Raw genomic sequence first — 24,367 nt, forward strand, 5'->3', positions numbered from 1 at the left:
TTGTTTTTCTGAAGCAGCATTTTGTAATTTTCTTTGTACACGTTTTTTACTTCCTTAGTTAAGCTAATTCCTAGGTATTTGATTTTCTTGTGTACAATTGTGAACGGGATTGTTTTTTTCATGTCATTTTCTTTTCTCCTTTAAAGTATCTATAAATATTAACATGGGAAATATGCAGTGCTAGAAAATATTTAGAGATTAGTTTTGGTCAATATTGGTCATTATTTTGGAATGTTTTATGTCACACAACTAGCAACTCTTGTTTAGGGAACTTTAAATGCAATTAGTTTGTATTTTTTCTATCGCTTTGCATGCAGAATGATTAAAAAAAAGACCTGAAAAAATATTCTTAAACATACCATAAAATGTAAATGAGAATTTGAGATTAAAAATTTCCCATAGAAACCTGGATTTTAAAAAATAGGTAATAGATATTGAAATTTTTATGATATACCAAATGGATTAGTGAATATGAATATACTCTCACTGTTACTGTCCTCCTGTTGTTCATCAATTTGCTTTAACAGGCCCAGAAACATCACCATTGTGAGACTTGTTTCTGTGTTTTTGTTTTTGTTTTTTTTTTCAAAGTATCACTCATTTAATAGATTCTCTCGATTTAAAAAAATTTTTAATAGTGAAACATCATGAGTTACGGATGCAGACTTGCACATTTTTTGCTTGGGTTTCAATTATACAATAATCAAATACACATCCCTCCACCAGTGCCCATTTCCCACCACCACGGATCCCAGTATCCCTCCCACCCCCCATCATCCTCATCCTACCCTGCCTCTGTGCATTCCCTTTTGTTCTCTCTCTCTTATTGGGTGTTGTGGTTTGCAAAAGAGGCAATGGGTGATAATCACATTTAGTCAATAGACTACTTTCAGCATGCTTCTCCCATACTGGGAGGATCCTCCCAACACCTTAATTTGCTGTTCCCTTCTCTATCTGAGCTCCCTTTTCCCCTAGCATGTGTGGTCGGCCTCCAAGCCATGGAGTAAAATTCCTGGTACTAATTTCGTCCATTCTTGGGTGTTAGTCTTCTATTTTGTTACTTTATGTTCCCCAGATGAATGCAATCTTTCTATGTCTATCCCTTTCTTTCTGAGTCATTTCGTTTAAAATGATACTTTCCATGTAGTACCACTTGTATGTAAATTTCATGACTTCATCTTTTCTAACAGCTACATAGTACTCCATTGTGTAAATGTACCAAAGTTTCTTTAACCAGTCATCTGTTCTCGGGCACTCAGGTTTTTTCCAGATTCTGGCTATTGCAAAGAGTGCTGCAATGAACAGACAATTGCAGATGTCACTTCGACTATACTTTTTTGCCTCTATGGGATATATTCCCAGGAGTGGTATTGCTGGATCAAATGGGAGATCAATTTCTAATTTTTGGAGGAACGTCCATACTGTTTTCCAAAATGGCTGAACCAGTCGGCATTCCCACCAACAGTGAAGGAGTGTCCCTTTCTAGCCACATCCGCGCCAACACCAGTTGCTTTTGTTCTTGTGGATATGGGCCAGTCTCTGTGGTGTGAAATGATATCTCACTGTGGTTTTGATCTGCATCTCCCTGATGATTAATGATGTGGAGCATTTCTCATGTGCCTTTTAGCCATTCGGATTTCTTCCTTGTGAAAGTTTCTATTCGTTTCATATCCCCATTTTTTGATGGGGTTGAATGTTTTCTTTTTATAGAGTTCAACCAGTACTTTGTATATCCTTGACATTAACCCCTTATCGATGTGTATTTGGCGAATATCCTTTGCCATTCTTTAGACTGTCTTTGTATTTTGGTCACTGTTTCTATTGAGGTGCAGAAGCTTCTTAGTTTAAGATAGTCCCATTTGTTTATCTCTGTTTTCACTTGCTTGGCCAGCGGTGTGACATCTTTGAAGACACCATTAGCTACTATGTCATGGAGGGTTTTTTCAGCATTTCCTCAATGTACCTTATGGATTCCGGTCTGACGTAGAGGACTTTAATCCACTTTGATCTTACTTTTGTACACGGAGTTAGGCAGAGATCTGAGCCCACTTTTTTGCATGTAGCCGTCCGGTTTTGCCAGCAAAATTTGTTAAAGAGGCTTTCCCTGCTCCACTTCACTTTTCTTGCCCCCTTATTGAAGATTAGATGGTCATATGCTTGGGGGGAGATGTCAGTATATTCAACCCTGTTCCATTGGTCTACAGCTCTGCCTTTGCTCTGCTGTTTTAATTATTACTGCTTTGTAGTAGAGCTTGAAGTTAGGGAGGTTGTTTCCTCCCATTTTCTTTTTCCCAAGAATTGCTTTAGCTATTCGTGGGGGCTTATTGTTCCATATAAGTTTAAGGAGTGTTTGCTCCATTTCTTTGAAGAATGTCATGGGTGTCCTAATAGGGATTGCATTAAATTTATACAGTGCTATGGGAAGTATTGCCATTTTGACAATGTTAATTCTCCCGGTCCATGAACAGGGGATATATTTCCATTTTCTCGTATCCTCTTTTTTTTCCTGAAGTAGCATTTTGTAGTTTTCTTTGTACAGTTCCTTTACTTCCTTAGTTAAGGTGATTCCTAGGTACTTGATTATCTGGGGCACAATTGTAAACGGGATTGTTTTCTTCATGTCACTTTCTTCTCTTTCACTACTTGCATATAGGAAAGCCATGGACTTTTGGGTATTGATTTTATAGCCTGCAACTTTACTATACAAGCGTATTGTCTCTAGAAGTTTCTTGGTAAAGGTTTTTGGATTCTCTAATTATAGTATCATATCATCTGCGAATAGTGAGAGCTTGATTTCTTCCTTTCCTACCTGTATGCCCTTAATATCTTTTTCTTGCCTAATCGCTATTGCAAGTACTTACAGTACTATATTGAACAGTAGTGGAGAGAGTGGTCATCCTTGTCTTGTCCCTGACCTTAGGGGGAAGGCTCTCAGTTTTTCCCCATTGAGGATGATGTTTACTGTAAGCTTGTGGTAGATGGCTTTAACTATATTGAAGAAAGTCCCCTCTATCCCCATTTTGGCTAGTGTTTTCATCATAAATGGGTGCTGGATCTTGTCAAATGTTTTCTCTGCATCTATTGATATGATCATGTGATTTTTATCTTTACTTTTGTTGATATGGTGGATTATGTTGATTGATTTTTGAGTGTTAAACCATCCTTGCAACCCCGGGATGAATCCTACTTGGTCATGATATATGATCTTTTTGATGAGTAGTTGAATTCTATTTGCTAGAATTTTGTTGAGAATCTTCGCATCCGTGTTCATCAGAGATATTGGCCTGTAGTTTTCTTTTCTCGTGGTGTCTTTGTTTTCTTTTGGTATTAGAGAGATATGGGCTTCATAGAAACTATTTGGGAGAGTTTCTTTTTTTCAATTTCCTGGAAAAGCTTGAGAAGGACTGGCAATAGGTCCTCTTTAAATGTTTGTAAAAATTCGCTAGTGAATCCATCTGGACCTGGGCTTTTGTTTTGGGGAAGGGTTTTGATTACAGTTTCGATTTTGTTTATATTAATAGGTCTATTCAGATACTCCAGATCTTCTTGATTCAGCTTTGGGAGATTATAGGAGTCCAGGAATTTGTCCATTTCTTCTAGGTTCTCTTGTTTCGTGGCGTATAGACTTTCTAAGTAATCTCTGATGATCTTTTGAATTACTTTGATTTCAGTTGTGATATCCCCCTTCTCATATCTGATTCGGTTTATTAGGGTTCTCTCTCTCTGTTTCTTTGTGAGTGTTGCTAGTGGTTTATCTATCTTGTTTATTTTCTCGAAGAATCAGCTCTTGGTTTCATTGATCTTTCAGATTGTTTCTTTGGTTTCCATGTCATTGATTTCTGCTCTAAGTTTTATGATCTCTTTCCTTCTGACTGATTTAGGCTCTTTCTGTTGATCCTTTTCTAAGGTCTTGAGCTGTGAGGTCAAGTTGTTTATGTGCATCCTTTCTACAGACCCAAGATATGCTTGCAGAGCTATAAATTTTCCCCTTAATACGGCTTTCGCTGCATCCCATAGGTTCTGGTAGCTCGTGTCATTATTCTCATTTGTTTCCAGGTATCTTTTGGTTTCGTCCTTGACTTTGTTCCTGACCCACTCATTGTTCAGCATCGAGTTGTTTAATTTCCAGGTGTTTGATTTGGTTCTCCGTGTCTGTTTGTGATTCAATTCTATTCTAAGTGCATCTTGGTCTGAAAAGATGGCTGACACTATTTCTATCTTCCTGATTTTGTTGAGGTATGTTTTGTGTCCTAGCACATGGTCTATTTTGGAAAATGTTCTGTGTGCACTGGAGAAGAATGTGTATTCTTTCTTTTTGGGGTGTAAAACCCTAGTATAGGTCTATAAGCCCTTTCTCTTCTATATCTTCTTTCAAAGCCAATGATTCCTTGCTGGGTTTTGTTCTTGTTGATCTGTCCAGAGGTGATAAGGCGATGTTGAAGTCTCCAATTACTATTGTGTTGCTAGCAATGTCCTGCTTAAAATCTGTTGGCAGTTGTTTTAAATATTTAGCTGTTCCCTCATTAGGTGCGTATACATTTAAGAGTGTGAAATCTTCCTGTTGTAATTATCCCTTGATGAAGAGAAAATAGCCTTCACTGTCCCTTCTAATCTTTTTCAAGGTGAAATTAATGTTGTTGGATACTAATATGGCCATCCCAGCTTTTTTGCAGTAGCTGTTTGCTTGCAGGATTGTTTTCCATCCTTTGACTTTGAGTCTGTGTTTGCTCTGACTGTTGAGATGAGTTTCTTGTAGGCAGCAGAATGTTGGGTTCTGTCTCTGTATCCATTTTGCCACTCTGTGTCTCTTAAATGGTGAATTTAGACCCGTTGACATTGAGAGAGAATATGGTTATGGGGTTTTGTGTCATATTTATGTAAGGGTGTGTTGTGGTTATAGGGTTTGTATTGTCTTATTGTAGCCCCTTTAGCCCTTCTTTTAGGTTTGGTTTTGAGTCTATGAAGTTCCTGAGCTGATGTTTATCTAGAAAGTAGTGTACCGTTCGTTCGAGTTTGAGTGAGAGTTTAGCCGGATAGAGTATTCTTGGTGAAGCATTCATTTCAGTGAGTTTTTTCACTATATCTAGCCACTGCCTTCGGGCGTGGAGGGAGGGTTTCCTCTGATAGGTCTGCTGTGAATCTAAGGGGTGCTCCTCTGTATGTGATTTCCTTCTTTCCCCTTGCTGCTTGCAGTATTCTGTCTCTATCGGCAGCATCGATCATTCTAACTATAATATGTCTTGGAGTGTTTTTGTTAGGGTCTCTTTTAGGTGGCACCCTTCGGGCTTCTTGTATCTGAATGGCTGTATTGTGGAGGTCTGGGAATTTCTCAGCAATGATTTGTTTAACCATGTTTTTTTTCATTGGGATTGTTTCCCTGAGCTTCTGGTAGTCCAATGATTCTAATATTGTTTCTTTTGGAATCGTCTCCTAGGACTCTGATTCTCTGTAGAGCTATTTTGAGGTCCTTTGCCACTGTTTGTTGTTGCGTGTTGGCTTGGTGCAGCTGATATTCCAGCTCACTGATTCTTTACTCAGCTGTGGTCATTCTATTTTTGAGGGCACGGACTGAGTTTTTGACTTCATCTATGGAATTTCTTATCCGTGCCATTTCTGTACCAAACTTTCCAATTTCTGCTCTCATTTTTCCTGTATTTTGTTGATTGTGCGTTCGATTGTTTCTTTCATGTCCTCTTTCAATTTACTGGATCTCTGTCTGACTGTTTCATTGAGTTGATTGAACATCTTAATCACTTCATATCTGAATTCTTTGTCAGAGAGGTCCCTAAGGTGGCTAGCACCCACTGAGGCTTCTGGACTTGTTTCCTCGTCGTCTCCCCGTGGCGGGGATTTGCGTTGTTTCTTCATGTTGGTGTGTATGTGTAGGGCTTAGATTTCTTGGTATGAGTAAACTACTTGGGGCCCCAAATCAGGCTTTGCCCACTTTTTAAAAGCCACGCCCACTTCTAAAGTGGCCACACCCCCACAGATATCTGATGTGTGCCCGGGGAGTAAAAACTGGGTGGGGAGAAGAGACCAGCTCGGCTTGGGCGGCGGAAAGGGAGAGGCAGAGAGCGTATTTTTGGCATATTGAATAAGTCACGGGTAGCTTGCCAGGCTGTGCAGTTCAGGCGATATAATCTTGATAGCTTGCCAGGTTCTCCAAGAGGGGTTGAGGAATCAAACCCGGGTCACCAGTTTTGGCCGTGTGCAAGGCAAACGCCCTAACACTATGCTATAAATATAATTTTAATAATTTTATCTGAAGTCATAATTTTATGTATGGAAAATTTGAAAATGTTTCCTCCTTAATCTTTGAACTCTAACAAACCAATATATTTCATCTTGTTAGTAGAACTGAAACATTTACTTTTTTCTCTTGACACATTATCCAACCTTTAGCATTTTAGTTCATATACTTTATGGCAATACGCTTGTTTGCATAAATCCAAGAGAAAGTAACTATTTGTATCCCATCAGCGGCCAAGACTCAGAGACTATAAAAACCAGCTTCCGGAGGAAAACAGTGCAGTCTCCTGCCCCCGCACCTGGCTGTACTCACCGGGGCCCCTTGGAGGGGAGCGGGTTGAGCTTTCCTCCCCGCCCCGACCAGGGCTCTGGCAGCCGAAGACCTCCAGGACCAGCCACCACCATGCTGAGACCACTCTCCGCACACATGAAGGTACTGGCAGAGGGACAAAGCCACGCGGGTTCCGGGGCCGAGATCTCCAAGCCTACTCGGATTGGAGTCGAGCATCCTCCACCCAGATCCTCCAAATTCCAGTAGGCGGGGGTCACACCCACCAACTGGCCCCCTGGCGCCGTGTAATCCCATCAGTGGCCAAGACTCAGAGACTATAAAAACCAGCTCCCGGATGACATCTTATTATGACATCTCATTCCTACTTTGACAAACTGGCAGGCTACCGAATGTAGCCTGCCCACACGGCAGAGTCTGGCAAACTCCCCATGGCGTACCCAATATGCCAAATACCAGTAACAATGATGGGTCTCATTCTCCTAAAGAGTCTTGAATATAATCTCAGGGCTAGGATGAAGGAGACGTTACTGGGGCCTGCTCGAGGCAATCGACGAATAACAGGATGATTTGTTATTGTGAGCATTTTAGTTCATATACTTTATGGCAATATGCTTGTTTGCATAAATCCAAGAGAAAGTAACTATTTGTAATGGATAATTTAGAAAATGATTGTTTTGATTGTATTTAACCGGAATATCAAAAACCATATTGCTTCTGAATTAAATTTGACCCCTTCAAAGTCTAAAAGAAGAAATCAGTGGAAACAGTCATATGCTTTGCTTATAGGGTTTGAATCACTAAGAAGACAACAAAAGTTGGCCTTGAAATGACCAAAAAATAGTTATTATTGATGAATACTGATGGAGAGCCTGGAGTCCAAACTCTAACATCAAACATTAAGCTCTGTCTAGCATTCATAGATTTAAAGAAGGCCTTTGATTCTGTTGAGACTGAAGCGGTCATCGAAGATCTAGCCAAACAGGGCATTCAAAAAGAGACTGCAGCTAAATCTCACCAAAACAATGTTCATGAAAAACGAACTAGTCCCTGACGTTCCATTTGTTCTCAATGGAATGAACATCTCCGAATGCAGCAGCTATGTGTACCTGGGTCAAAAAGTCAGCATGATGAATGACTTGGCGCCAGAACTGCACAGGAGTAAGAGAGCAGCATGGGACGCCTTTAAGAGCGTCAAAGGAGTTGTTAAGAGGACAAAGAACCTCCGGCTCCAGGCACATCTTTCCGACTCCACCATTCTTCCGGAACTAACATATGCCTCAGAGACCTGGGCCCTACGAAAATAGGATGAGAACACTATTCAGGTATCCCAAAGAGGAATCAAAAGAGCTATGCTTGAAGTATCACGCTTCATTCAAGTGAGAGAAGGAAACTGGAGTTCCGAACTCCATTGACGATCAAGAATCAGGGATGCTATCTCGTTTGCCAAGGCGTCGAAAATCTGATGGACTGGTCACGTAATGCAATTTGAAGACAACCACTGGACTAGAGCTGTTACTGACTGGATTCCACGGGATTTCAAAAGGCCGTGTGGCTGTCCACCTATGTAGTCAGACTTCTCCGTCAAAACCCTGAACGAATGGTTTAAGACTCTTCGTGTTTCTGGAGCGAGCAGATGCCATTGTGCTATACTAGCACACAAGAGGGACAAATGGAGACATTATTGACGCTTGTTCAAGCAAATCGATGATCAACAGGATGATAAGTGATACAAGTGATATTGATGGTGAATGTTTTTGTTTTTGTTTTTGTTTTTTATAATGAACTACATTCTTGTTACTGATGTGTTGTAGCCTATGCCTTAGAAGTCTTAAACTGGCTATATTTCCTTATACACAGGTATTAGTCACACCAACAATCTAGACAGACCCAGAACAAACAGCTATATCACCACAACTTCAACACAGTAGGACTTAATGGGCTATGAGGTCAACAAACTACAGATAGTCAAGAGCATAGTATGGGATGGACTCTGGCCAAAAAGTGGAAAGCTCATGAAATAATCCCTGTCTTGTTCCCTCAAAACTCAGAAGGATCCACTGAAGTTAAAATGAAAACACACTGGCTCACGGTTTCTAATTTGGAGTTTGTGACAATTTCTCCCTGGGAGAAGCTGACTTATTCTGAATGATTCATTGATTGTTGTACTCTTATGATTTCCCAGCACCTATCTATAATTGAGGGTAAAAGAAACATGTTGGTAGTTATCTCTGACCCCTTTCTGTACAATACTGGTCAACAAAGAAAGATACCTAAACAGATTTAATAAATGACAGAGCATCTGAGCCCCAAGGCCATTCAGAACTCAGTCTAGAATTCCTCACCAAAAATTTTAGCAATGCAAAAACTAAAAAAAAGATTATATCAGTTATTTCTGTGAATATGAAAAATTACTTGTAAAATTTATAACAGCTAAAGTTAATCTATTACTGTAATTACTTGATAGAATAGAGGTGAGGATGGGAAGTAATAATGTATTTCAGTAATATGCCTTTTTGGAAACTATGTTAGAGTCTGCTTAATCATTTTTGAGGTTTCTGTATTTCACATGTAAGCTGCAATGAATTCTAAAATTTTTAAAAATACCTAGGTAGGACTTTCTGGATTAAAGTGTCCTACTTTTCTATTTGACTTGTACTGAGGAAGAACCAGAACTATTCTTTCTAGAGATCATGCAACATAAAGATAAGAACATTCATATAGACTTTAGGGCTGGAGCGATAGCACAGCAGGTAGGGCGTTCGCCTTACAAGCGGCCAACATGGCCGACCTGAGTTCAATTCCTCCGCCCCTCTCGGAGAGCCTGGCAAGCTACCGAGAGTATTCGATATGCCAAACACAGTAACAACAAAGTCTCCAATGGAGACGTTACTGGGCCCGCTCAAGCAACGATCAATGGGAGGGCCTTTACCCTTTACCTTTACCTATATAGACTTCAGAAGAAGTACCGCAGTGATGATACTAGGACAATAGTATTTGTTTTCAGGAAAAAATTCTTGGAAGAATGCTTATCTCTTTTTCTCTCCTAGTATGCTCAGGGAAAGGCCCTGTTGGCTTTTAATAAGTGACTGTGACTTTAATAACCAATCAATCCATCTGTTCCATCACCAAAAATATACTTGAATATAGATTGACACAAGAAATTTAGGTCTTCTCAAGCCACTTTACCAAATATTTGGACCACACAAACTACTTAATCACAATACCTCTATTTGTTAGGTGGGTATGGAAAATGGAAATGTTATATATAGCAATGGGGAAAATCAATTTTTCTAGTTAATAAATCCTGACCACCAAACCAATGACATCTTTTGGTAGCAACCCAATGCTGGTGTGTGTCCCTATTCTTAAAAATCAAACAAACAAAAAACCAAAAATACTGTTCAACATTTCCTGAACACTCCAGTAACTGCCTGAAGCTTTCAACAAAGGTCATTTACTGGTCTTAGATAAGAAGGGATCCAATATATCCTTTGAAGAATTATTATCTAGGGTTAAGGATATAGTATAGCAGGCAAAATGTTTGCCTTGAATGCAGCTGAACCAAGTTTGATCCCTGGAACCTCATAAGGTTCGCTGAGACCTGCCAGGAGTGATCGATCTCCAAACACAGAGCCAGGAGTAATTTCTGAGTACCTCTGGTATGGGCCACGCAATAAGCTAAAATGAAAAAAAGAATAAAAAAATTATCAATACCGGGCTGGGTGCCTCACAATGGCTGTATTTCATCTGTGGTTGCAAGGCTTACCTCTCTCTACTGGAACATGTGAGTCTTTGTAACCCCACACATTTCCCACACCTCAAATAATAACACCCGACCATTGGCAGTTAAAATAAGATCCTGTTCTCATTCTCTTCCTTGCTGCTGAAATAACAACAAGCATGTGTAGGTACCATACAAATGTCATCCCTTCATAGCGCCAACAGCTATCCACTTCCACCACCCTCATCACCTTAGTTTAGTATATGTGATCCTGAGGACCTTATGTAGTGCTGGGGACCATATGTGGTATTGGCGATCAAACTTTGGTTGGCTTCCTGCAAGGCAAGTGCCTTCACCCCTATCCTATTTCTCTAGCTCCTACATAAAATAGTTTTTATATTTGATATATCATTTCATCCCTGGAATGAATAATCTTGGTCATACAGTGTAATACTTTTATATATTGCTGATTTGTATTTAGTGGTGTTCATTAAAGATTTTTGCCTCTACATTCATGAAGTTACTTGGTTTTCAGTTTGCTGTTTTCACTGTCTTTTTCAGGTTGGTATCAAGTTTATACAAGCGCCATTCAATAAGGTAAGATATAGTCCTTATTTTTCTATTTTCACAAAGAGATTGTGTACCATTGGTGTTATTTCCTCTTTATATCTTTGGTAGAATTCTCTAGTCAAACCATCTGGGGCTGGAAATATCATTCTTGGCAGTTTTAAAATTAGAAAATAAATTCCTTCAATAGGACTATTCAAATAATCTATTTCATATTCAGTGATTTGCAGTTTTTTTATTTAAAGACCTGGCTCATTTCTTAAATTGACAAAATTTATTCATATAGTGGTTTATAGTATTATACTGATTGCCCCCTTGGTGGCTGCAATTAAAGCTCTTCATTCTTAACATTATCTTATCTGTTGTTTTGTTTCATTTTGTCAGTAGAGCTAGAGATTTTTCAATTTTGTTTATTTCTTTTAAAATTCCCAAGCAGTACTTAGTGGATCTAGGGCCACACACCTGGCAGTACACAGCTGTGCAGACCAGTGGTTCAAAGTTTGCACTGGTGAAGTTGTACTACTCAGGTCCTCTGGTGCTGAGGGTTACCAGGTTCATACCTGACAGTCTTTATGGACTATCAGGGATACACAGTCTGGTCTTTCATCTTATTTTAATTGAAGAACATGCGTTAAAAATTGTCTCCAATGTGTTACTGCTTTCATTGCCATTGATTTCCACTCATGTTCAATATTTTCTTGTGTTTATTTGTGTTGAGTTTACCTTTGCCTTTTATTTTCCTAGTTCTCAAGGGAGGAATTTGGGGTATTGAATTTGATATCTATACAGTCCTCTGATTCTGGGCTGCTGTTACATAACAGAACTCCAGAAACCATCAAAATTTTCAATGAGAAAAGTGCCCATTGGAGATATGCTTTACAGTGACACTACTCTTCAAGTAACAGAAAAAAAGAGTCCCGAATGTTCAACTACAGAATTGTATAGAACTAACATATCAGTGATTTGACTCAATCATTTGACTAGTATTTTTTTTCTCGAAAATGAATCAGTTGATTTATAGGCAGGAGTTACCATGGTGTCATTAAAAATATTTCAATAAAAGTAACATACCTTTTTATCCCTAGTAGTGTTATACAAGAAGTTTGCTCAATCCAGCACACTGAGACAAAGATTTGACAGGAAAACAAGGAGGTCTTTATTTATATCAGATGTCCAAGCTAGGCACCATAACTAGGCAAACGTAACTGAAGCTGTTTGCTGGGATCAGAGGTTCTAAAAGCATTTCTATAGAGAATCTGTGGGCATGTGACTTCCTATCAAATATGAGACAGTATTTGACTGGCATCAAATATAGAAAAGACATTGGGGTCACGTCATGACACCAAATACAGAAATGATACTGGGGTTATAGTACAGCAAGCATATCTGTCACTGTCACTGTCACTGACACTGTCATCCCATTGTTCATCAATTTGCTCGAGCGGGCCCAGTAACATTGTGAGACTTGTTACTGTATTTGGCATATCGAATACATCACGGGTAGCTTGCCAGGCTTTGCCGTGAGGGAGAGATACTCTCGGTAGCTTGCTGGGCTCTCCGAGAGGGGCGTAGGAATCGAATTCGGGTAGGCCATGTTGGGTGCATGCAAGGCAAACGCCCTACCCGCTGTGGTATTGCTCCAGCCCAGCAAGCATATCATAAGAAGTAATTATAATTATGGTTACATCAAGGAATGTTGGACAAGTCTGTTTACCTGAAATCAGGTGGTCCTATGGTTTTTGTAGGTAACAGTTAAATTCTGAATCACACATTACAGTAGATAATAATGAATCTTCTATACACACCATTCATATCTTTGCCTGATTCCAAGTCTGCTAAAGTTTGTCATTTTACATTTCTGTTGGACTTTCTGAAGTTTCCATTGTGTGCAAGTCAAAGCATAGCTTTATATTTTAAAATTTGGACAAATTATTTTCTTGTCTGTGTCTGCTCCTCTTGTACAAATTGAGCATTATGGACAACTAAAAACCCATTTGCTGGACTAGAGAGAAGATTGAGGTTAAAGCATGTACCTTAATGTACATGTGCCTTAAACATCCTCAGCCAAACAAATATTTTGTCTATCAGTTCCTGAGAACTGAATGTAGGATGGATGCAACTGCACAGATTTTTTTTACCACTTTTTCATAGATGGGAAAAAAGGGTCATCTCCGTGCCAATGTCCATGTATATAGTATACCAAGATGCCTAGTTTATTTACAGAAAATTCCAAAACTTGTATCATTTCCCGTGCGCAAAGGTGGGAATTTCTGAGCTTCCTGGGCACCAAATGGGCTGCAGGATGTTCTAGAGGGTATGCTTGGAGCTCTGTGCATGTGTATGCAAGTGTGTACTCGGAATAACTTCACCAGAAGCAGGTTTTGAATGTACCCACGATCCGAGTTGAGAGGTGCTGTACGGGATTCTGTTCACCATGGGCTGTGGTGTGCTGTGTTATGTAGCCCCCAATAAAGAGTTTGGGGAAACAAAAAAAATTGATTATATACCTGGCATCACATAGTCCTCTAGACTGGGCCTAAAGAGCATGCCCCCTCATACCAAAACAATCAAACCATTTTTCTTGTCCTTTGGAAAGTTCTATAATAGCTGGCACCAGCATGTTCCCCTGTACTTCACTTGGAGGCAGCCCTGGAAATCCTAAAGCCCCACAGTTGTGATGTTAGGAGACGCAGGTATAGCTAGAGTGACCCAGGTGCTCCCTGGCACTTCAGAAAAGGAGCCCGTATATAAAATCACTGGCTCAATTGGCCAAGAGCCCCAATGGGGCCCCCAAGTCTCCTGATCACTGTTAGCAGACTGAGAGATAACAGAGTGGATAAGGCACTTCTCTTGCATTTGTCCAGTTGGGGTTCATTCCCCAAATACATATGGTCCCATGAACTCTGCCAGGAGAGATTCCTGAGCACAGAGTCAGGTGTAAGTCCCAGAGCACAGTCAAGTGTTGCCCCCAAATCAAACCAAACTGATGCTAGTGGAGTTCCCAAGTGACTTATGTGAAGCAGGGAGAAGAGTGGCAGCAGCCTCAAGAAGGAAATGTACCATTTTCTCTCTATCCACTCTGCAACCCAGGGAACAGTTTGGGAAATTTAGGACTGATAATACTATAAGAACAATACCCAAGAACAGCAGAAACACAGGCCAGGAGGCTAGGTCCATGCTTGGAATCCCGCCTCTGGTGTAACCACTATGGCAATGATAGTTGAAAATGATCACTCTGGATAAGAACTGTGATCTGAAAGTAGGTAAAGGGAAAAATGTGATAACCTCCCAGTATCTTTGTTACAAACCGTAATGCCCAAAGGGGAGGGAGAGAGAAGAGGGGGAGGGAGAGAAGTAAACAGAGACAGAGACACAGAGACAGAGACTGAAAGACAGAAGAAAAGTATTTGCCATAGAGTCAGATAATGTGTGTGTGTGGGGGGGGAAGAGTTTCAGGGGAGGGAAACTGGGACATTGGTGATGAGAAATGTACATTGGAAGAAGGATGGGTATTGGAACATTTTTTGACTGAAACCTGATCATGAACAGCTTTGTAACTGTATCTCCTGCTGTTTCAGTATTTTTTTAAATGAAGTCTGCTGTGGGCTTTGATCCTTTGCAAGAAAAGAAAGTCCGTTTTATACCTTACCCAGACCTTTTGTATCTTTTGCATTTTGCCTCTCAGATGAGAATTTCAGGAGATGAAACAGTGGAGTGTAACATATTTTATTTGGAAGTTCTGAGGAAGGGTGGGGAGAGAGAGCGTGTTCAAGAGAGAAGGTGGGCTTCGCCAGAATAGAGAGAGAGAAACAGAGAGAGAGTCTCAGTACACATCCCAGAATTTAAGTATGAAAGTACTTATCTCAAGATGGTAGATGTGGGCTACATATGTACTCCAGCATCACATGCACTCATCAACCTGTGGGTACCTGCAGGACAGGGTCTCTGGCATCATATGCATGCTCTTCTCTTTTTTCTCTTTTACATAATTTATTTTACACCTAATATACCAAACAACACTTTAAACGGACATACATTATTGCACTTTAACTTTCAACATTTGACAATGCATTCAGGAAATAATCTGCAGACTCAGTTAACAAATTAAAGAACACCTGTAGACAGAACTCTCCGAAGTGGTTTATTAGGTAAGAATTTTACAAATGTTACATTAATGGTAAGGATGGAGCAGGAGAGTATTGCGCCTTCTCCACACTGCGCGGCGAGAACCACGGATAGTGTGGTGGAACTTGTGATCCTTCTCTAGGCCACTGCTCTTGCGGCCGGTGGATGTCAGCCCTGGCATCTCCCCTGTGCTTGTGCACTGGTTTTGTGATCCGCTGGGTATCAGGATTTCTTCTGATAGCTTTATGGAATGGATGGATGAGGATAACCTCAAAGAATTTGTACTTGGAATCTTCACCAACCCAGTAAAAATTCAGGACTCTCAGAGCCCCACAATGGCGTCCTACTCGTTCCTCCGCCACAGACTGAAGGCTTCGGGCAAACTTGAGCTGGTTAACACCGTGGTGATGCACGGAATTGCTGTAGGTCGCACTCTTTGGCACTGGGCGTTTGCGGGAGCGTGCAAATATGCGAATCCGATAAATAACATAGCCTTGCTTGGCCTTGTAGCCCAGCCTACGTGCCTTATCTGGTTGGGTGGGCGGGGGGGGGGGGGATGCAGCGCAGAGAGCTGGTGGTACTGCCAGCAGCGCACTCGCAGGTAGGAATCACATCACATCCGACTGTTTCTTCCTCCAGAGCTCCTGGATGTATTTGTACACACTCATCTTGGAGGCTTACTGATGGCTGCCGCTCAATGAAAAGCTGCATGCTCTTCTTTTGATCAAGATGACTTTTATAAGATTTCTCCCAGGCTTCCTTGTGTGGGACATTCTACCTAGGTAAGAGTTGTTTGCTAGGATGCTTGTTAAAGGGTAGAGTTGAGAGTAGTTGAATGTCTTGTGTAAAATCTTATCTCACCGGGCTCACTGGATGGCACTGTCTCACCGCCTGCGTTCGGTGCTCTTGAGCCGCTGTGTGTGGCCTGGATCGGAACGACTGTTGGCCAAGGGTAGATGGAAGAAGAAACGAGTGCCAGGCCGGTCTATATCAATAGTAGTTTATTCCAATCCTCTTCACTTCTGTCTTTCTCTGCCTCCTTCTCTTCTGGGCCCCAATCTTGGAACCTCTCTCCTTCTGGCTCTGACTCTGGATCTCTGGAGCCCGAGCTCTCTCGCTCCTGACTCCTTCCGCCGAGCTTACTTCTTAGTTTATATAGCAGTCACATAAGGCGGTGACATAAAGGTGGGTTGAATACTGACGAATCAACAAAGAGAGGTAAGACCACTCCTCCAGGAGATTAACTCAAGGATAAAATCTCATCTACAGAGATTACTTCAGATTACTAGGAGATCTGCTCAAGGGTGGGATCTCAACAAGGGTGTGTTCTTCCCTCAGTTAGTAATCTAGTTAAATAGTTGTAATAAATCTACTTCTAATATTTCTAGAAATGTCATTCTGTATGAGCACAGTAAGAGATATAAATTTAGTTTGGTTCTTCCTGAGAACATCTCACTATACATTCCGCAGTCCTCAGGCCAGGTTAATCTTCCTAGCTCCAGCAGGGTCCTAGTCTCATCGTTACTTACTTTTGGATCATAACAGCATTTGTCCATGATCATGCCCTCAACTTATAGTTGAGTATCGTGCCACTTTGGCCTGGCCCATTTCGATGCCAGGGTAGCTCACAGCTTGCCCTGGGTCCATTCAGTCCCTTATAGGGACCCTGCTTTTGGGTTGCTAGGAACTAAGGGCAACTGAGTCAAGAAATCAGATGCCCAGGAGTAAATATTATTTGGAGTCAATCAACTCCCAAGTTACAAAGCATGATATTAACTGTCTTCCTGTGTCCACACAGAAAGGACATTGCTTACAATACAAGTTCAGTGTCCTTAGATGGATGTGACCTGACAAACCTAAGCTACCTGAGGAAGGACAAAAGAGTGTTATCCTACAGTCTTGATATTCCTTTCCTGACCTTTGTTGCTCCTGGAGCTTCTCTCAGAGGTGGGTTCAGCCTTCTTTCTCTCTACCTCTGTTTGTGTCAGACTAACTGTTAGCTCCTGTGTCCACAGATAGGTTTTTAGCAGCATTAATGCTAGTTGATTTTATTACTTCCCAAGCAAGCATTGCCATGGGGCCCCTTTCCTATCTACCTGACTGCTTTAAAACCAAAGCATACACAAAGAGGGTTCAGAAAAATAAGAAAGGGATATGGTGGGGCTTATTCAGAAAAGCCTGCTTAAAAATTGATTAGGGAGGGAATCTTTGTCCATCTCAGTGGTTATCTTTCTTGTTAAAGAAAAACAGTAGAAGTTGAATTTCAGTTTTGTTACTGCTTGATTCGTTTGCTTTTAAATTGAAGAATAGAGTTTGAGTCGATGTAAACAGAAGCCAGTGTTTTCTAAACTGTGCTGCATATTAGATATAGCTGTTTTAATTGTTTTAAATTTATTTATTTTAGGTATTGGGGCTATACCTGCCGGTGATCAGGGGCTACTATTGACTCTGCTCCTGTTCAGGTATTAGTCCTGGGAGTGATGAGAGAGAAATGTAGAGCTGAGAATTGAACTGGGTTCAGCTTCTTTCATGGAAAATGCTTTAATCCCTGCACTATCTATTGAGTTCCTTTAAGGAATTTAGTGCCCATATCAATTAAGGCAGGGCATCTGATACCAATATTTTAAAAAGAGTTTTTGGGTGGTTCTGAAGTAGACAGATAGATAGGAAAGGGTTCCCCATGACAATGGAATTCCTTGAGAAGTAACAAAACCTATAGACCTAAGACTGCAAAAAGCTCACCTTGTAGACACAGAAACTAAGGCCTGATAAGACTTCATCTGGCATCAAAAGACCCAGAGAAGGCTGGACCCCTCACCCCACCCTTCCAAGAGAAGCTCCAGCAGAAACAAAGACTAAGGAAAGGAAATTCAAAGAAGACCATTAACCACTGCCAATTCTACCCCCTAGGCAACCACCCTAGCAACAGACTCTTACCTAGGTAGAAATTATCATATTGTGCAGCTTGGTAAAACCTCTATATAAGCCAACTTGAACAAAGAAAGCCCGCTCATGTGATGAATGAGCCAGTGTGCTGCTGTGTCCATGTTTAAGCACATGTGGTGCCAGAGCACATGTGTCGTCCACATATCCCCTCAGACGTATACCTATCAATCTATCCTAGATCACTTTACTGCTCAAGCAGGATCCTGGGGAACTCTTGCTGTCAGAACTGTTATTCATTATTTGGCAGTAGGTGGAGGTAAGGGACTTCATGGTACAGCATTAAGAGGATGCTGTGAGTTTGGGTATTGTCCATTTATAAAGCATTTGGAAAAGATTTGATAGTTAAAAAAGATTCAAGAAAACAAAAATGGCACTTCAGAATTTAATTTAACAAATTTGAGAAAATATAATGAAAGATTTAATAAAACAACAAGACTAGCAAGCCAGCTTTGCGGGGGTCCTTTGTCAAGTTCTAACTCTACAGAGTTTGGGTGCAGTTTGCTTATTATATCCATTTTGTTAGGAAAAGGTCTATGGGGACTTTTGCTTTATATTCCAGAATGCCTTTATTATATATGCTCTGAACAGCAGAACTGGAAAATTAGATAGATCCTATGACCCAATCACCACTCAATGATGGGGTTGCTACTATTTCTATGCATAAGCCCCACCATATTGCTTTCTTATTTCCCAAAATCTGTCAATAAATACAGAGAATTTTAGCATGCCTTGGCTTAGTTCCTTATACATTGGTATATATGTGGCCGCGCGGTTCTGGGAGCTGGATTTTGTAGTCTCTGAGTCTTGGCTGTTGATGGGATTACACGGCGCCAGGGGGCCAGGTGGTGGGTGTGACCCCCGCCTACTGGGATTTGGAGGATCTGGGTGGAAGATGCTCTACTCCAATCCGAGTAGGCTTGGAGATCTCGGCCCCGGAACCTGCGTGGCTTTGTCCCTCTGCCAGTACCTTCATGTGTGTGGAGAGTGGTCTCAGCATGGTGGTGGCTGGTCCTGGAGGTCTTCGGCTGCTGGAGCCCTGGTCGGGACGGGGAGGAAAGCTCAACCTGCTCCCCTCCAAGGGGCCTTGGCGAGGAACAGCCAGGTGCGGGGGCAGAAGACTGCACTGTTCTCGTCCGGGAGCTGGATTTTATACTCTCTGAGTCTTGGCCGTTGATGGGATTACACGGCGCCAGGATATATATAATATATAATACTGTTATATTATAATACTATATAATATATAATATCCATAATATATAATACTGTTAAAATATGTTTTTATTTATTTATCTGATGCTTGAAACACACACCTTCTGCAGAGTGTCACTCCTTTACAGTCCCTCCAGTTCCTTCCTTAGTGGGGATAGTCACGTGAAGGGCGTAGTGTTGATATATTGTTTGAAAATTGTACCCTATCACTAACAAGGTAGGAATAATAGTAATTAAAATAAAAGAACAAAAGCAACCAGTGTTGGCATGGATGTGGGGAGAAAGGGACTCTCCTTCATTTTTGGTGGGGATACCGACTGCTCCAGCCTTATTGGAAAACAGTATGGACGTTTCTCAAAAAACTGGAATTGAGCTCCCATTTGACCTAGCAATACCACTTCTGGAAATACACCCTGGGGGACCAAAAACGCACAGCAGAAACATCATCTGCACTCTTATGTTCATTGCAGCACTATTCACCATAACCAGAATCTGGAAACAAACTGAGTACCAAAGAAAAGATGAATGGATAAAGAAACTATGGCACATCTACACAATGGAATACTATGCAGCTGTTAGGAAAAATGAAGTCATGAAATTTACCTATAAATAGATAAGCATAGAGAATACAATGATGAGTGAAATGAGTCAGGAGAGGGACAGATACAGAATGACTGCATTCATTTGTAGTATATAAAAATATATAGTAGAAGACTAATTAATATCCATAGACAGGGAAAACAGGGGTTAGGAGAATAGTTGGAACTAACCACAAGTATGTGTGGAGCTGAGGGTAGGTAAGATTGAGAAGAGAGCTGTATGACAATAATAGCTGGGAATGGTCACACTGGACAAGATCTGATTAGGCAAAGGTTATTCTTGATAACCTTTAAGTATAAATGTTGCAAACTACAATGCTCAAAAGGAGAGAGAGAGAGAGAGAGAGAGAGAGAGAGAGAGAGAGAGAGAAGAAAGGCAGCTACCATAGAGGCAGGCATGTGGTGGGGAATGGGGGGGGGCGATGGGAGTGAATCTGAGGACACTGGTGATGGGAAATGTACACTGGTAGAGGGATGCATGTTGGAAAACTATATGACTGAAATCCAACCATGGACAGCTTTGTAATGGTCTATCTCACAGTGATTCAATTAAAATTTTTTTAAAAATTAAATAAATAAAAAATAATAGTTTTCTTCATGTAAGTTGAAGTTTTAATTTCTGAAATAAGTGAGCAAATTGGTTGAGAAACTAACAAATTAGCAGTGAACCTCTCAACCAACCAGCAGATTCCTCTACTTGCATTTTAAACCAGTAAGCTCATCATTGTCATACCAGGCAAGCACAAGGTCATGCAGAAAACAGAGAAAACAGATGAAACAGGAAAAAGTGTGTGGGGGGGGGCACCCAGAGGGCACTGCCAAGAAATTGTGTAGAAAACTTCTAATCTGATATTAGAGTGTAGGTTTCTTACTCATCACTGGTGTTTTTATTTTTCAATCTGGCCACAATACATATTGACCCATGTTGCAGAACTTCTCAGAGATTCAATATTCACTGCTTCTAAATGGAGGGCAAGTCTGACACCTGAAATAAGGCAGCAGGCTGTGAAAAATCCCTATGGAAGGATAACGTTTTACTGAGTTTCGAGTAATAGTTTCTCATTCCTTGGTCAAAATGTCACTGTATGCTACAGAGAAAATAAATCCAGTGGACACCATTTTCCCCCAAATCGTTATAACTTCACCCCCGTGTTTGTTCATAGCTATCAGCAATTTCTAGATGTTGTGACTTACCCAAACACCATTGGTTTTTTTACACGCTAAAATTGAATTGAATATAAGGCATTTATATGATACAAACAAGTGTTAAAATGCACTGTTTTAATGTACTTATGTCTTAAAGGAAACTAGGACATTGTAGCAGATAAGAGCAAAGATAACTTTTTCAAAACTCTTATAAAAAATTCTGTCAAAGCAACTAAAGAAAAGCAAAAAAAAGTTTCAATGTGATCAGGGTTATGAGGCAATACTCTCCAGAAAGCTATTCTACTATATTTTAAAAATTAGCTAGAGTTGTGATTTTCTTCTGTAAAAAAACAAGTTTCCTAATAAGAACCATTTCTCAGGAATTATTAAAAACAAACAAGTAAGAAAACGTAAAGACAGAAACTAGATATAGTTTATTCTGATGAACATATGGTTGATCTTTGTGTCTGTATATCTATAGTGCATAACTCAAACAGGTTGCCTGTTTCAGGACCCAAATGTCCATGAAATACTAAAAGGGATATTTTAAAAATCATTATTATACAAATGAATGGTCAGTCATGAATAGAGAGCAGAAATAAAGCAGGAGTGAGTAATTAAATACAAAATGACACTGTCAAGTATTCGGTTTAATGCTCTAGTTCTATTAATTTAACTACAACCTTTGTAGAGCTGATATAACCAAAGCAGCTCAGGTTTTAATTTTTTTCAATTTTAAAAAAATATTCTCATTGAATCACTGTGAATTACAAAGTCAAAAAGCTATTCATGTTTGAGTCTCAGACATACTATTTTTAAGCAACAATCCCATCACCAGTGCAGTTTTGTCCACCAATATCCTAAGTTTCCTTTTTATCCACCAGTCTACCTGTATGGCAAACACTGCTTTCTTTTTATCCCCCAACCCCTTCCTTTTTGCACTGTTGTTTCCAATACTGTTACTGTTATCATCATGCATGTCACTTTACCTCATTCAGAACTTCTATTACTGTTGTAGTGATCTATTCTATGAACTTTCACAACTTCCCCCAAGCCTCCACCAGTTTCAAGCTTTATGTTAAGAACACATTTTTCTGTACACATTGTTAATGGCTACAGTAATTCTAGACTCAATACATAAATGAACATTTTGAGTATAATGTTTAAGAAGCTCAATATGCATCCAGAATAATTTATGTGAGAACAATGCTTATTTCATCAGAACCCAATGAGTTAACACGATGTGATAAGATTACAGTTTGTACAGATGAAATAGGGAGACCCCGACTGAGATTCAGTGAAGTCTCTGATACCCCCAAACTTGATGGTTTGATCAGCACTGCCTGTCACCACATAGCAGGCCATCTTATGGACAGCCAAGGTGGAAACAAAATGATCGTTTATCAATGATGGTCCCCATGCATTGCATCTTTTTATAATTCCATACACATAAGGTACTTTCATAATCATAACTGAAGATGAAGGTGCCTTGAGAATGAAACCAGACCCCACACACCCTGTTATCATGACTCACGATGGTAATAAGGTTCTTGCCATTGCTGGTATTCCACATCTTAATCGTTTTATCTCTGGATCCAGATAGTATAAAAGGTCGGAGCTGGTGATTTTTTCCCATTACAGAAACTATTGCTTCCACAATGGAAGGATATGCATGTTCTAGAGCTCAGAAAATGTGTTCCACAACATGCTGGTGTTTCTGAAGCTCACTTTTGCACTGCATAGTTGCTGCAACCCAGATACCCACAATGCATTCATGGGAACAGCTTGCTGTCGGCATGCCATCCTGATTTGTTCGCACAATATAGGCCCATTTTGTGTGATCTGTGAATGATTTTATGCAGTAGCCAGTGTGGCTATCCACATCTTTAAAGTTGTATCCTGTAAGACAGACACTATATAACCTCCACTGGGCATGACAGCCACTGAAGAAACATTGTGATCGTGGTCATATGTAGTTCTAATGCAGAGAGAACTCTGAAAATCCTAGAGTTTGATGGTCGTATCTGCAGAACAGGAGGTGAGTAATTTTGCAGTTTGCTCAAATGAAATATCCTGACCTGAGTCTGTATGGCCTTTAAGAGTCTGTTCCAAAGCCCCAGTCTCATAATCCCAGGTTTTAATTGTAGCATCTTCTGAGACAGAAACCACAATAGTCAATATGGGGTGGAAAATCACTCTAGTAACAGGGCTCCTGTGGCCATCCAGTGCATGTTTTTCTAAAACAAGAGGATCCCATTCTATCAGTTCATGTCTCACTCCAATGGGTACACCTGCTTTCACTTCTTTTGTTTGGTTTAGTTTGAATTCTAAACTCATAACCTTCCTCTGTAACCCAATAATAGATGTTGAATTCTTTTCCAAAAGCCTGGCACATTTGTTATCTAATTCTTGACTTATATCCAATTCAGTTTCCATTTTAAAAATGGAATTGGCCTGTTTAAAGACATTTGAATTAAGATAATCAACTATGTTTCTATGGCACTCTCCTGCTTGTCTTGGTGTCAGTGCCATTTTGGAACACAGCGTTCAGCTTATTTGAAAGTGTGATGTTTTCCTTCTGGGGAAGCAAAACACATTCAATTCCAAGTTGTATAATAGGCCACTGATTGGACTCCAAACATGATAAATTGTTTCTCTTACAAATGAATCCTATCTATAATCAAGAGATTCCCAGCGCATCAGGTTCAGAGAAATCTGCTCCCTCAGTCTCAGCAAAGCCTCTTCCCACCTTTGCTCCCATAGAGTAAAGGAAAACTGGAAAATTTAGAAGGATAGGAGGAAGGATGCAGGGAAAGAGCAAGAGGGTGGAGTACTGGGCTCAGTCCCTTAGAAGGTAAGAGACAGTACAACACAGACTACTGAGACTTTACAGGATCTAAGAACAGCCCTGGTTCCTCTCCTCATACAAGATCACTTCCTCCCTTACCTTTCTCACTGCCTTACTACACCTGAGATTCTGCTTCTCTGCTCCCTCATTACAAATGTCTGCATCCGGACTCCACAGTCACCCAAACTCTAAAACTATTAGTTCCTGGCTCTTCTTATACCCCCTTCTACATGTGTCTACAAGAGGCCTCAGTAGATATCTCTACCTTTGTGTTCATAGATGTTTTAGAACTCCTATCATCTTCTCAGGATGTTTGGTTTCTGTTTGTGTCCCTGAGGATACTGCCTCATTCAGGAAGTCTCACTGCTCAAGCCTGCAGTTATCCTCTTCACCATGGTTCCCAAAGGTATGTGACTGTGACATCACTAAACATGTTAGCATGAGCCCTGCTGTTATGGTTGCATGTGGATGCTCAAGCCTAAAGGGGACACGCCCCTCCTCCGACCAGAAGAACTTTGCCTTATGTAGGACAAGAGGCTCTGAAGTCATGGATATTTTGTCAGAATACGAATACAGCCACAAATGCCCTTAGTTCTTAAAGTAATTCAACAGAAATACTGGACAAAAGACTCAATTGAGGTTCTCCTTATATGTCAAGGAAGAAA

General features: G+C 40.5%; 2 pseudogenes; both read right to left on the reverse strand.

The window, feature by feature from the left end:
- Positions 1-14,995: 14,995 nt before the first annotated feature.
- LOC130034255 (60S ribosomal protein L15-like) lies at positions 14,996-15,622 on the reverse strand (annotated as a pseudogene).
- Positions 15,623-22,087: 6,465 nt separating this feature from the next.
- LOC130034111 (platelet-activating factor acetylhydrolase IB subunit beta-like) lies at positions 22,088-23,386 on the reverse strand (annotated as a pseudogene).
- Between the last annotated feature and the right edge of the window lie 981 nt (positions 23,387-24,367).

The sequence above is a fragment of the Sorex fumeus genome, unplaced genomic scaffold, assembly GCF_029834395.1.
Source record: "Sorex fumeus unplaced genomic scaffold, SorFum_2.1 ptg000058l, whole genome shotgun sequence".
Lineage (NCBI taxonomy): Eukaryota > Metazoa > Chordata > Mammalia > Eulipotyphla > Soricidae > Sorex > Sorex fumeus.